This window comes from Falco peregrinus, chromosome 1 (assembly GCF_023634155.1).
Source record: "Falco peregrinus isolate bFalPer1 chromosome 1, bFalPer1.pri, whole genome shotgun sequence".
NCBI classification, from domain to species: domain Eukaryota; kingdom Metazoa; phylum Chordata; class Aves; order Falconiformes; family Falconidae; genus Falco; species Falco peregrinus.
In genome coordinates, this window is record NC_073721.1 from 9,919,697 (window position 1) to 9,933,123 (window position 13,427).

The 13,427-nt window shown below is 42.0% G+C and overlaps 1 protein-coding gene across 7 annotated transcripts in view; it reads left to right on the plus strand.

Annotated features, from left to right (window-relative positions):
* ZMIZ1 (zinc finger MIZ-type containing 1) overlaps window positions 1-13,427 on the plus strand; it is a 307,342-nt gene that overhangs the window by 71,602 nt on the left and 222,313 nt on the right. For all 7 annotated transcript variants that reach the window (XM_055798721.1, XM_055798767.1, XM_055798747.1 and 4 more), the window contains exon 2: window positions 1,651-1,733. The gene's annotated coding sequence lies outside the window, so the exon portion shown is untranslated. The remainder of the gene's footprint in view (window positions 1-1,650; window positions 1,734-13,427) is intronic.

Below are 13,427 nucleotides of genomic sequence, written 5' to 3' on the forward strand. Positions count from 1 at the left end.
TGTTCCTACCCTCTGCCATCGCGGCTGATCACTCCTGCCCTGCGCCCGCTCCCTGTGTTGTGCTGGCACAGCTGTTTATGAGCCAACATGCTGAAGGAAAGCGGTTCCCCCGATCCAGCTAGCCGTGCAGCTGCGCAAATGCAGGGCTGGAAGCAAATGGCTGGGAGAGGGAAGCGAGAGGTAAAGTTTAAGCTGCCAAGTAAATGCTACAGCCCAGTTTGCCAAAGTCCCATCCCATCACACCTGGAATGGTACCCGGCTCCTGGGGCAGACAGAACAAAAGTTTATCCTTTGGAGGAACAGACTTAGAAGCTGGGTAAATAACTAATTCCAGCTTCATTAAAGGCCCAGTATGCATTAGCTCAGACAGTCATGTTAACACATACTAAATCTGAATCAATTAACATGTTTTTTCTGGCTTGTATAAGCAGAACAAAAGCACTGGGGAAAACTTCTGGATGAGAATAAGTACGTTCTGGGGGAAAACATTCACAGTTCAATGAGGCCTTAAAAACCAGTCCTTCGCCCAGGGTGCCTGTCAATATGTAACTTCTCTAAAGTTGTCATTTGCTTTAAGAAAACCAGCAGAGCTCATGTCTGAAGCAGACTGTCCCTTGGTGGCACTGTACGTGGTGGGGTGGGGTGGCTGTTTCTAATGTAGGGTTTTCAGACATGTTTTTATTCTTTGTGAATTATTAGTAAGCAGAATAAATATGACTGCAGGACAAATACTGAATGCAACTAACAGGTTATTTGTAGTTATTTGAGGTTTTTCTTCTGCATTTTTTTTTTTAAGTCACCTGTGGCTTCTGCATCAGATGAGTTGTTATGGAAGTGTCTGTTCCCTGTACAGATGGTCCCTGGGGGGAGGAACCTGGGCTGGCTGTGAATCATGTGCCTTTTTTCTGTAATACTTGATTTTTCACGTTTGATGGAATGTTGTTTTGCATGAAAGTTATTTGGAAGTTAGTCAAAAGAGAATCAAAATATAGTTGTCATGTTCCTTTCTTCAGCATTTGCTGAATTTTCAAGCCTAGCATATAAAGCTGTAAGGACACCTTGTCTGCTGAAACAGCATGTAACAAAACATTCCCCTGTCTCCCTTTGCACTCTTTATAATTAAAAAGCATTTCCTAGAAGTTGTGGTGCTCTGCCAACGTCATCCGTAAACTTGTTTTGTTTTGCTACAGACAGGATGGTGGTTTTGAGGTATTTTGGTGTATTTGCTTAAGCAGAGTTTGGGGGTTGGTTTATTTTTTTTAATGGCACTTAGCTCACAACAGTCAGGGAGTACCCTTTATAAAGAGAATAAAAGAGACTTCAGCGTGACCTTTAACTGGAAAAAAAATACCATTTGGCTCAGGAAATTTTGATAGAAACATCAACAGAATTCTTATTAACTTCTCCTCATCTCATTGTTACGGGCAAGAAATCCTGTAAGACTTAAAGTGCTGGAGTGAGTCTCAAAAGCTTGGGGTCTCAAAGAGCTGGGCTAGAACCCCCACCCAACCTCAGATCTGGTCCTCCAGGCTTGGTCCTGGGACTCCTAAATGCTCCTCATTCATTTCGGGTCCATTCAGTGAGCTTCTTCAAATGCTGCCGTGTTATGCAGGAGAATGGAAGTGTCATGTGTCTGTGTTTTTATTGCAGGAAAATGGATCTTGTTATGTGAGGGCATAGAGGAAACAGTCCCCAGCTACTGAGAGGAAGAAAGGCCGGTGGGAAATATTCAGGTAGGAGAGCTTTATGCACCATCAGGTGGTAAAAACACTTGTGGACCTTCAGTCTTTTTCCAGACACTGCATCATGTTTTATGCTTTAACGGTTGATCTGGTCACTATCAAAGTTTATTTGTTGTTTTAAGAAGCAGTCCTGTTTGGTCAATTGATTGCAACAACAAAACACTGCAAGCAAAGCCCTCAGCATAAACATTCCTCGGGCTATCCCTGGTACAATATTGATCCTGATACAGAATACAAACAAATTACTCTTTGCATGAGCCATTTGAGCTATAAAACAGAGCAATAATGTGTTCTACTAGCTGCCAGTAAATATGCATTTATAATAAATGAAATAGAAAGAAGGTGATTCTCCCCCTCTACTCCGCTCTTGTGAGATCCTTCCCCCTGCCCCCAGCACTGTGTCCAGCTCTGGGGCCCCCAACTTAAAAAGGACATGAAACTGTTGGAGCGAGCCCAGAGGAGGGACACCAAGATGACCCGGGGGCTGGAGCCCCTCTCCTGTGAAGGCAGGCTGAGAGAGCTGGGGCGGTTCAGCCCGGAGAAGAGAAGGCTCTGGAGAGACCCCAGAGCAGCCTTCCCGTACCTGGCGGGGGGCTACCAGAAAGCCGGAGAGGGACTTTTTACAAGGGCAGGTAGCGATGGGACAAGGGGAAATGGACAAGGGGGAACAGCTCTAAACTGGAAGAGGGTAGGCTGAGATGAGAGGTAAGGCAGAAATTGTTCCCCGTGCGGGCGGCGAGGCGCTGGCCCAGGCTGCCCAGAGCAGCTGGGGGTGCCCCATCCCTGGCAGTGCTCAAGGCCGGGCTGGACGGGGCTTTGGGAAACCTGGGCTGGTGGAGGGTGTCCCTGCCCATGGCAGGGGGGTTGGAACTAAGTGGTCTTTAAGGTCCCTTCAACCCAAACTGTTCTATGAAATCCCTGAGTAGAAATGAACAGTGGTTTCAATGATTCATTCAACAGCTCTGGTTCAGCAGTTGTACAGAATTTAAAAAAAACAGTGGGCACTTGGGGGTTTCTGTTGCCCCCCAACCCCCCGCAATCTTTGCAGTCTTGCTCTGTTGCTGCTTTTGCTTTGTTTTGGGTTTGGTTTTTTTAATATATTTTAAATATTTTATAAAGCAGTAGGTAATCTCATCTTGGCCTTATTTCCAGTGTAGTTTAGAGCTTCTCAAGAATTTGGTCTACATCTTAGTTTTCTTGTGGACCAGCTGCCTTTCCTTACACTGTTATGTGGGTCATCTACACTTCAACTCCTTGTCATATCCCTCTGGCATTTCCTTATATTGGGGAATACTGTTACAGACACTCATGTATTTGTAGTTGCTTTGAATGGAGCTGAAATTAGTGGGGGGAGTCAGTCAGTACCCTTGTGCCCATCACCACCGAGGGTGCATGGATGACAGCTGAACCCATTTCCAAAAGGAAAAAAGGTAATGATCATCAGAACATAGACTTTTATTTTTTTTAATCTGCTTTACCATGCTCGTATAATCCTCCTCCCCCTCATCCGTATTTTCAGTGCTGCACTTTGATGAGCTACAGACAGTTGACCTGAAGGCATTTCTTGATGAACATTTCTGTCTGCTCTCAGCCTTGAAAAACTCAACCTTTTCAAGAACTGTATGGGAGAAAAATGTGTAAGACTAATATTTATAGGCTGAGAGAGAGGAAAGAGGAGAGACTAAAGTGTAAAACTTGCTTCCAGCAGAAATGCCATCCCTCTTTTACCTCTGATAATTAGAAGCATTTCTGACATGGCTATAAAAGCAAGTTAGTGGTGTGTGCCTGCCATTTACTGTGCTTTTGTACTGCAGGACTGTTTTCCTTGTTGTATGGTGATGCTTTCTTCTGTTTTGTTTTAAGGCAAAACACAGATTTCAACTGATACTCAAATATTACATTATGATTCATCCATACTCCTACATTTTAAACAATTACTTCCAAGTACTTATACATGATTGTTTGTAAAAATGGGAGGTTGTTTTTCAAGTTCACATTTTGAGTACTTTTTCATAATGTTTAGCAAAGCTGATGTGCATAAATCCTTTCATTAATAGTTCTAACTGAAGTCCTACTGTGAAACTAGAAGGAGAGGTTTTACCTCTCATAATTTTTGCCGGGAGAAGATCTTGGCTATATTAGGAAATATAACTAGTACTGGTTGTAACTCTAATAGGGGATATAGAGGACACTGCAAATAGTTTTTAGTGATGCCTTAAAGCGTATACTGTATTTTATGCCCTCTGAGTATAGGTCTAAGACTTTGCTCTTTAATTGTAAAGATAACATGTGCAGGCATATAGAAATGCAGCAAATAATTAAAACAAACAACAACAACAAAAAAAAACCAAAACAAAAAACGTAAACACCACACCAAACCCACCCTGTTCCAAAATTGTGTTCCTGAAAATTTCCAGGAAAATTCCTTAGACTTGGATCCTGGTTTAGAAAAATAAAATAAAAATCACTTTTCTGTTCTGTGGAGAAACCTGGGAATGAAGTTCCTTACTGTGCCTTCAGGTCACGTGGCCTCGCTGCTGTAGAGCTGGAATGTTTGCCATGGTATTTCCGGAGGCTTCATAAACACACAGAAAGAACAGAGGGGTTAGGAGGATTTTTTTTTTTTTTTCTTTTTGGGGGGGTGGGGGTTAATGACTATATTCTCCCCACCCCCCTGCCTTTTTTTTTTTTCTTGCCTTTTTTTTTTTTTTGGGGGGGGGGGGGGGGGGGGGGCGCTGGGGAGGGTTGCCTGTCTGAATTCATGATGTTTTAGTTGTGGGTTGTTTGTTTTTTTTAGGAGTTCAGAAGAGTTCTTACCTGATCAATCCCATGAATTTTCAGAGTTCATCTGTTTTTGAAGTAAAAAAAAATTAAAGATATTTGGCATTTTTTTAATTGCTGAACTTGTCTAGAATTATTTCTTACTTAACATAATACCTGGCAACCTACATGCTGAGCCTAACTCTGCTGTTTAGATGCTCTTAATGTTTTACTTTTGGCATGTGTCACTGTGAGTGGCATTCTGTAATCTGGCTTGATAGCCATCATCTTGCAAGCTAGAGTAATGCAAACACAGATGAGCACTCAAACAAGGTTACAGTGAAGAGCCATCTCCCAAGTCCTGCTGCGGCAGTGTAGAATCCTCAAGTCAAATCAGAAAAGCATGGAATTAGTTCTGGCTCCTGGGATATGAGGGTTAAGATTATGCAAACCTCTTCTTTCTAACTGTAGGAGTAGCACATGCTCCTTTTGAGACTTTGCAAACACCAGCTCAGATGGAGATTGTGAGGATCTCTGTGTTGGTGTGTAATGTTGTGGATATGTTATGTCTTGGTGGCAAGGTGGGCTGAAGGAGACATTGCAAGGCCCTCCTACACCCCTGCTCTGGTAGAGATGCATCTTCTCCTTTCCCCTTCCAGCAGAGCTAAGCTGCCTGTTGAACAAGGGCAGAGAACTGATCCGTTTTAAAAATAACCTGGCAAAAATGAGGAGGGAGGGGGGAGGATGAATGGTCTATTTTTAGCTTAGCCAACTCCATTTGCTACATACACAGTACCAGGAAGCTGTCCTCCTGCTACCAGGAGGGGTGGGAAGAGGGCAGTGCAAGGGGAGCTGGTAAAAAGCGGCCAGAGGTAGGAACTGCTTGTTACAGCTTTGCTGCTGCAAAAAATCACCCCAGCACTGTGGCTGTGTATTCCGTGAGGCTCCTCAGGGCGTGGCTGGTGAAAGGTTTGTAACTATATAAAGATGGCTTGTTGCTGAGTCAAGTTGTTAATTACATCAGAAATTACAAAAAGGCAGCATAGTTTGTCTTCGAGCTTTCCTTTAAAGTACACACGGCTGATTTATTCCACACCCCACACCCCCCCAGCCTAATTCAGGCCCTGACTTGGCATGCCAAGGAGGAGCCTTGGAAGATCTGGAATTGAGCAAGGGTTTGGGTTCTGCACATTGACGGGGCTTCTTCGCTCCTTCCCTATCTCCCCTACCAAACTTTTTGAAGCCTGTCTTTAAGTGTGACTAATTATTTAGTTATATTCTCCTGTTGTGGAACTGTAGTATCATTTACTTTAAGAAAGTAAGACATGTTTTCTTTCAATAAAATATGTAGTGTCTGACTGCCACAGGTGCCACATTGTCTGACTCATTGTGTGGGTACCCCCGCACACCTGTGTGGACACAGAAACACAAAGTTGGACAACAGAAGAAGGGAAAGAAGGAAGAGGAGCAATATCATGAGTTGAATGGCTGGGAAGGCCTTAGGGTAGGAAGAATAAGGCAAAGACACAACAAGGAGAAAGGCTGGAGGTTTAAGGAAGGGAAATTGTCCCTCCCCAAACCAGCTTTGTTGACAGAAATAGATGATGTGAGAAAATAGGAACTAAAGATGATGGGAGGAACTAGTTGAGGTAGTTGTAGTGATAATTTTGGAAGTGCTCCCATGCTGTAGGGGTAGGCAGATGGGATACAGCAGTTGCTGTCTAGGCCACTGATGTTTGAGCCCGTTCTTCTGTTTGCATTCCTGTAGTTTCAATTCTGTAAAGCTGAGTTGAGACATGCTTTGAGTCTGAAGGTAGCCAGCTGAACTGGTGATGTTCCCACTGTTTTCTGGGCGCTCTGCCCCTTGTCATGTCAGTATTGGGGCAGGGACTGGGGAGTGGAGAGTCCTTTCCCCCCCCTGCTTACCTTGGTGGTTATCAGTATAAAACTCTTGGATCCTGTGACATAAAAAGCATACTGTGATAATTGGTCAAAGTCTTCCAGGTTGATCTAGTCTAGAATGGTGGTACCTAAAGCAGTTGACTGAGAGGGAATGGTATGGAGCCAAGAAGTAGTCCTGAAGCTATTGGACTGCTATATGTGAGGAAAAACATAGTTCCGACGATCAACTTAAATACATCTGTGATCTTCTGTAAAAGTAAGCCATGATTCAAAGGCACACTGTGTTGAGCATTGTCTGCTTTTTATATGGGTTGGGGTTTTTTTTTGCACCCAAGTGAACATGTACAAATGTGGAGAAAGACCTGAAAAATCTTGTACAGTGTAACTGAGTAAGATGTTGGTAACTTCTTAAGTGAGTTGTCTTCAGTACTGTGCTTTTCAGCAAAATGCAGTAGTGCCTTAAGTTTTGGGTGAAAAAGGGACCCAAATCCACCCCTGTAGATAGCGGAAATAGTGCACAAGAGCTTCCTTTTTTCTGGAGATGTTCCAGTGTTTTATCTAGTTCCATAGTATGTCTGGCTGGTTTGTAGCTTCTGTGCCTTTATGAGAATGTGCAAGGATGTTTTATAATTTTGCAATGATAATATGTGTATCTGAATAATGCTTTTCATGGTATTTGGCTTATCCCCTTGCTATCTAAGACTTCCCAAGCCTTTACAAGGAAACTTTGTTTAGGTAGGCCAACAGGAATCATGGTTGAAACTTGTTCTCAAAAGCTTCGTGTTCTTAATTGCCTTTGACAGTGGTTGGGAAAGATGTCACTTTAGCATAGTGAAAAGCAACCGAAAAAACTTATATTTTTAATGAAGGATTCTCTATCTGGATGAATTGATACTGGCAGGACAGTATTGGTTAAAAATAGAAGAACCTTCTGCAGACACATGGCAGTTTATCCTGGTTTTATTTTGTCTAAAAAAAAGCAATGTGCATATACAGAGTATAGAAGGCCTTTTAGTCTGAGGTACTTCCTTTGGCAGACGGCTTCTGATTTTTTTATTTTATTTATTTTTTTAAAAAGTATTGCTTTGAAGGGAGACCAAATAGAATCAGTATTCAAGTATTCTGTTTATCATGTGACTGCATGGGAGATAGCTGTATCCTGTATTAAACCTATTTTATGGTGATACGGACAAGATTCTCACGCCCTGGTAAAGGATGCTAGTTTGCATTCCTTTGTGCAAAGAAGTCTTTCCAAAAGAAATAATACGCTGATTGGATATTTATTTTTGTTCAATACAAAAGTATTTCTAGCTAACTAGCAAATATTCTACTTCTCTGTGCTTCCCTTTTCCCCTAAATCTTGTTTATCTCCTCAGTGTTTTCTTCCAACTATTAAAAATGTGGGGGTTTAGGGTATTTTAGATCAGCTGCATTACAAGCCAAGAATTTGTAACTTTTTACCAAAAGCGTATGTAAGGAAAGGGACTAACCAGGTAATTTGGCTTCTATAGCTTACGCATATGTATATTGTATATCTTAGACATGTATCTGTAACATACCTATACATTAGGTATGTTAGATATGTGCATGTAAGTTGAGATCTTGTTTCAGAACAGTCTGTTAACAGTTGATGATTATATATCATGTATGTATTTTTAAATGACTGACATTTTAAATAAGGTTAAATTAACCTGCAATAATAATACTGTTGCGGGTTTTATAATATGTTTCATATTGAACAGTATTTAACTAAATTCCTCTATTTAATCTTATTGAAGTTAGGAAATTCAAGGTACAGTTGTTTTTTCACACATTTTATTAGGTCTTGATATTTCTGATAGCATGACTTTCTTTTTCAGGCCTTCAAGTGGGAAAAGAGAAAGAGAAATCTATTTCCTTCTCAAGACAAAAGAACAATGCAAGTGTAATCTCAGCTCTCCATTTTTCTTTTGTCTATGGCTAAGTCCATCTCTTAACCTGGTATGATTAATCCGGTTTGATTTGTTCATGTTTTTAGAAGTTTATGAAAGGACAGGGAAAAGGGAGGAAAAAATTTCCTTTGAAGCACCTATCAGTGATTCAAATGCTGCCTTGAATCATCAAGATATGTGTGACTGAGATCTGTGTTACCAGAGTGCGGGAAATACTGAGTGAAATGACAGCAGGTGTATAGCCTGAAATGATGAGCAGGGCCAAGTGTTTCAACTAGTTGTACTCTGTTGAGGATGTATAGCCTGCACCAGAAAGCAAAGTAAGGCTTTTCAAGGAAAAGATTTTGAGCTAACAAATCATGGAAAACCTCCATATACACAATGTAATCTAAAAATCTCACAAGTGAAAATAACCCTAATTAAGCTGCAGCATATGAATGTGCAGAGGAGCGTGCCTGCAACCCTGCATGAGGTACCTTCTCACACTTGCTTATACCTGTCTCGTACAACAGAAAGTTCAAACAACTGAAAACTAAAAATACTGCTTTACAGATAGAGTGGGAGGATGAAGAAAACTGGTATGAACATCACTTTTCAAAGATATTAAGTGCTTGTCACAGCAACAGTCTGGTGGCAGAGAACTCAACAAAATAATTAGTGTTGAATAAGAAGGTGTTTCCTTTTGTCGCCTTTGAACGGGGCACTTTAACTTAATGGAATTTCTTTTTGCTCATGTGTGGACATGGGTGGACAGAAGCTCACTAACTTCTGTAGGACAGTTCCTGTTTAATATGATTTAGCAATTTTTTTTTTATTACTATCCTTTAAAATGTAGACTTTTCCAGTCTCTTCAGGTGCTCTTCTTACAATGTGCTTTCTCCACACACACCCCGCCCCGCCAGTGATTTTCATTAATACCTTTTTATTTTTGTCTCTCTTTTCTCTGAATCCAGAAGTTTCTCTTACAAACTGTTGCCAACCACCAGATGATCACTGCCTCTTTAGTAGAAACCATGGCATCAAAGGAACTCTGTTTTCTTGGGTCTCAGTTTGATAACAGATTTCCTTCTCTGAGCACATTCCTCTTCTGAACTGTTCAAGCGTCCGCCAAATGGAGCGGATTCTTCATGAGCTGGTGGGACAGACACCTGCCTGTGCAAAGAATCAGTTTAACATCTGCTATATGGTACTGTGGGGTTTTTTGGTCATTACTGCTCTGGACCTGATAAAGCTGAGAAGCTAGAGGCAGAGTGCTCTTTGTCAGTTCGTAGAGTCGTGCAGTACTTTGCCCTGCCCTTCCCTTGCACCTTTGGCGTTTCTGGTGCCCATCTCCTCCTTGGTGCCTAATACCTGCCTGGTGCCTTTTCTCTTATCCTACCTCTGAAGTTCTCACTTGGAGACTCCTGTTGCCTCCGTCTGCTTGCAGCCCTCCAGTCCTGTTGGTTTGCAGTCAAGAGCATTTTGGGAGTTCGTGTAGAGGGAAGTGAATAGTCCTTACAGTCGAGGGGTATACCCTGGGAGAACATGTACCTCCACCGTATCTTGTGGGCAGACAAGGGCTTGATCTGCTCATCTTCAGCTGGCCACGTTCTGTGTGGAGCCAAACCAGAAGCCCCATATCCATCGTTAGCGTTGTGTTGAGCTCGAGCTAATAAACTCGGTCTCTTGGCAGGATGTGTTAGATCAGGCTTACTGCTGTGCTAATTGTGCTTACACAGCTTCCAGTTTGGAGCTGGCTCATTTACAGCTGGCTTGGATGGTGGCCAGGAAGGCTCGCCTCTGCCTGCAGTATGCCATGTAGACATACACACATCCAGCACTTGAACATGTCTGTCAATAGTAGGAAATTATATTCGGAGGGAGGGGAAAATCTTTGGCCTGCCTGCAGTCGTAAACAAGGGCAATATTAATGAATGAGGAAGTAGGTAACAGTTTTAATAAAGAGAAGGATTGATTATTCCAAATATAGACTGACTACCACAAGGTGTTTTCAGCCCCTATATTTGTCCCCATCTTGTTCTTCATATACGAATGTTTTTGGTTTGGTTTTGGTTTTTTTTAAACAATATTTCTTGGGAATGTTTCCCAGATTTAAGAAACTTTATTGTAGAAGTGAGCAGCGTGGTATTTTAACTGGGAGATAGAAACCAATCCAAACACAAGGTTAAAAATGGGCAAAATTTCAGAGGGGAGAAATTTGCCTTTATGATTAGCCCATCATCTGTTTTACCTTACTTTATACGTAGGCAAATTAGTTTGTATGTTGGTTTTAATAAGCATCAAGGATCTGCCTGTCTTTGTGTTGAAGTGCTATAGCTACCTAAAGGTACAAAATACTCACTAGGAACAGGAATTCTGTAGGAAGAAGAAAAACCAGAGCTGTAAAAAAGCTGCAGTTTGTTTATTTAGGTTTGGAAAACTAGAGCTCAGAATGACTTGGAAGCCACATCCTCAGCTGGCATGGCTTGGTTTCATCAGTTACCAACAGCTGTGTTATTTACTTCAGCCAGAATTTGTCCCTCAAATGTTAAGAAATGTCCTCTCTGTGGAGGAAGGTGGTGGTGGATGGAAATGTATGAGCATGTATGTATATATATAGAGAGAAAACTGGACTAGTCTCTCCTTTTATTGTGAAATAATAAAATGATTCATCAGCCACATCAGTATGAGCTCCCTTAATATGTGAGCCCATTTTTCTCAAGTTATTTTCTTGGTCACAAACATCCATGCATCGCTGCATTAATTTGCTTGTCGGTTTCGAGGCCACTTCTCTGTTTGAGCAAGCTTCAAAGAGACAGTACCAACCTTTTAGTTCTAAAATCGCTGTTATTAAAACAACCAGGGGAATGTATCTCTGCAAAGGCAGAGTCGAATAATGATTTAGCTCCCAGAATTAATTTGAAATTTCAGCAGCACTAAGTAATATTTTAGTGGCAGTATAATCCTGTATGTTACATATTAAGTCTGCAGACTGCACTGCCAGTGGAAGAACCCTGCAGTATTTAAATGACACTGTAACACCATGGTATTATATTCAGGTCATTAGGGGACATTTTACAGGATTGAAGTTATTTGGCAGAATGTCAAGGGTGAATCGTATAATCTCTCTTTCTTTGCCTCTCCAAATATGTAGATTAGGGGTTTAAAAAAAACCACACCGCAATTACACCTTACTCGCCAGTGTTCCTTCTCTGTCTCAGCCCCCTCTATCACCTGTGCCCCGCTTCCACTGTCGACAGATGCCGAGAGCATAACAGCAGGAAAGGGGAGCAACAGCTGCTGGGCTCAAATGGCTGATGATGCAGGTGGAGAAAACAGTGTACTGAGGGTTGGGGTTGTTTTCTTTATGAATTGGAGCAACTGATATTATCTATCAATTAATAAATGAACCCAAGTATTTAGCTTTTGTGGCAGGTGCCAGCAGGTGCCCAGAATGTTGGAAAATGCTGAGCCGCGAGATGAATGTTTTCCAGAGCAGATCCCTAATGCTGTGACCTTCTGAGGAGACAGGGGCACTCTTGCAATTGAGTATACCAAGGGAGATGGACACCCCTCTTCCCTTTGTGCCTTAGAAATTAATTCTAAATTCATGTGTGTGGCCCATCATAACGATTTTGATACTTCTTTTCACATGTACTCATCATTCAGACAGCACTGGTTGAATTTAGAGAGAGACTAGGCTGTGGAGAGCATGTGTTCTCAGCAGCTTATTGCTGCCTCTAGCAGAACTTACTGCCATTCAGATCTGGTAGCTAGATGGTTCCTGTGATTATTCTGTACACCATTAGAGACAAACTGAGCTGAGTTAGTTTAAACGTGTAAATAGTAGCTTTGGATCATTCTTTCTGCAAGAAACAGGTAATCGTCACAGAAGTAGTGTAGCTGGCTGATCGGCTGTAATTTTCAGCACGTCTTCCCTTTGCTGAGTTTTAACTACATCTTTTGGGGTGATGCAAACACTCGGAAAAAATAAAAGCAATAATAATTAAAAAAACATTAACAAAAGTGTCACTTAAAGCAAGTGAAGCGGAAGTGCTGTCCCAGTGGGGAGAATGGCAATGGTGACGTGCTGGCTGCTTGGGTTGATAAACTTTTCAACCAGGTGTGCGGCCATCGTGTGAGCAGGTCACATGGCTTCGCCTTTTCTGCGCTCAAAGCAGTTGAGGGTGGAACCTCAACAACAGTCTGTTTTCCTCTAGCCTAGAATACGGGCCAAGTTCCCATACAGCAATTCCTGTTTTCTTCTTGCTGTGCTCCATGTGATGGCAAATTCTTAGAGAAGTCTCAAGGGCAAGAGGTGTGTTTGGCTGCTGCATACCAGTGCTCAAATGGAGTGCTGAGGGTACTGGAAATTATTTTTACAGGTCTACTTTCAACAAATAGCCTTAACTTCTTATTAGGGAGTGGTGCAAGACTCGTATTTGTAGAGAAGCATTGGCTATGCGAATGGGAGAACTGCCTTACTTGGCAGACCTGCTGCCGTAGGAGGTTGTGGAGGCAGATGGGCAGGTTAAACATGGCTGCGGGCAGCAGGCCCACGAACAGACTCTGAAGGGAGCATTTGTTCCCACTAACATCCGCCCATGGGTGCTGGGGAATAATGGCAATAAACTACAGATAATGGCTGGGCTTGCGTACCCTGCTGACATAGTATCTTCAGCTGTCATCCTTGCAGACAGGATACTGAGCTAGATGGATGACTGGATTAACCCAGTGTGGCATGTCTTCTGTTCCTATTGCATTCAGGTGTATAACAATACTTCAAGTACAGCATGAATAACATTTTAAGTTGCATCGAGAGTAGTGACAGGGTGTTCTTCAGTCTTCTACTATCTTTACATGGGAAAAGACTAAACTTCTATGTTAATATTTTTGTGAGTTTTATATAGTCTGTTTTCACAGAGGATAAAGTTTCAGTTTAGATTTTGAGGGCTGCACTCTCTTGATCTTGATTTTGCTTTGGTTGTCACTACCTTTTGTTTTGAAATGTGCAGCAGGTAGCTAGTTCTGCCCTACCATTTCTGTTGGGGTGTATTTTCAAGTTAGAGGCAGTGGGCATTCCTGAAAAATGTCCATAGATGAAGAATTCTCC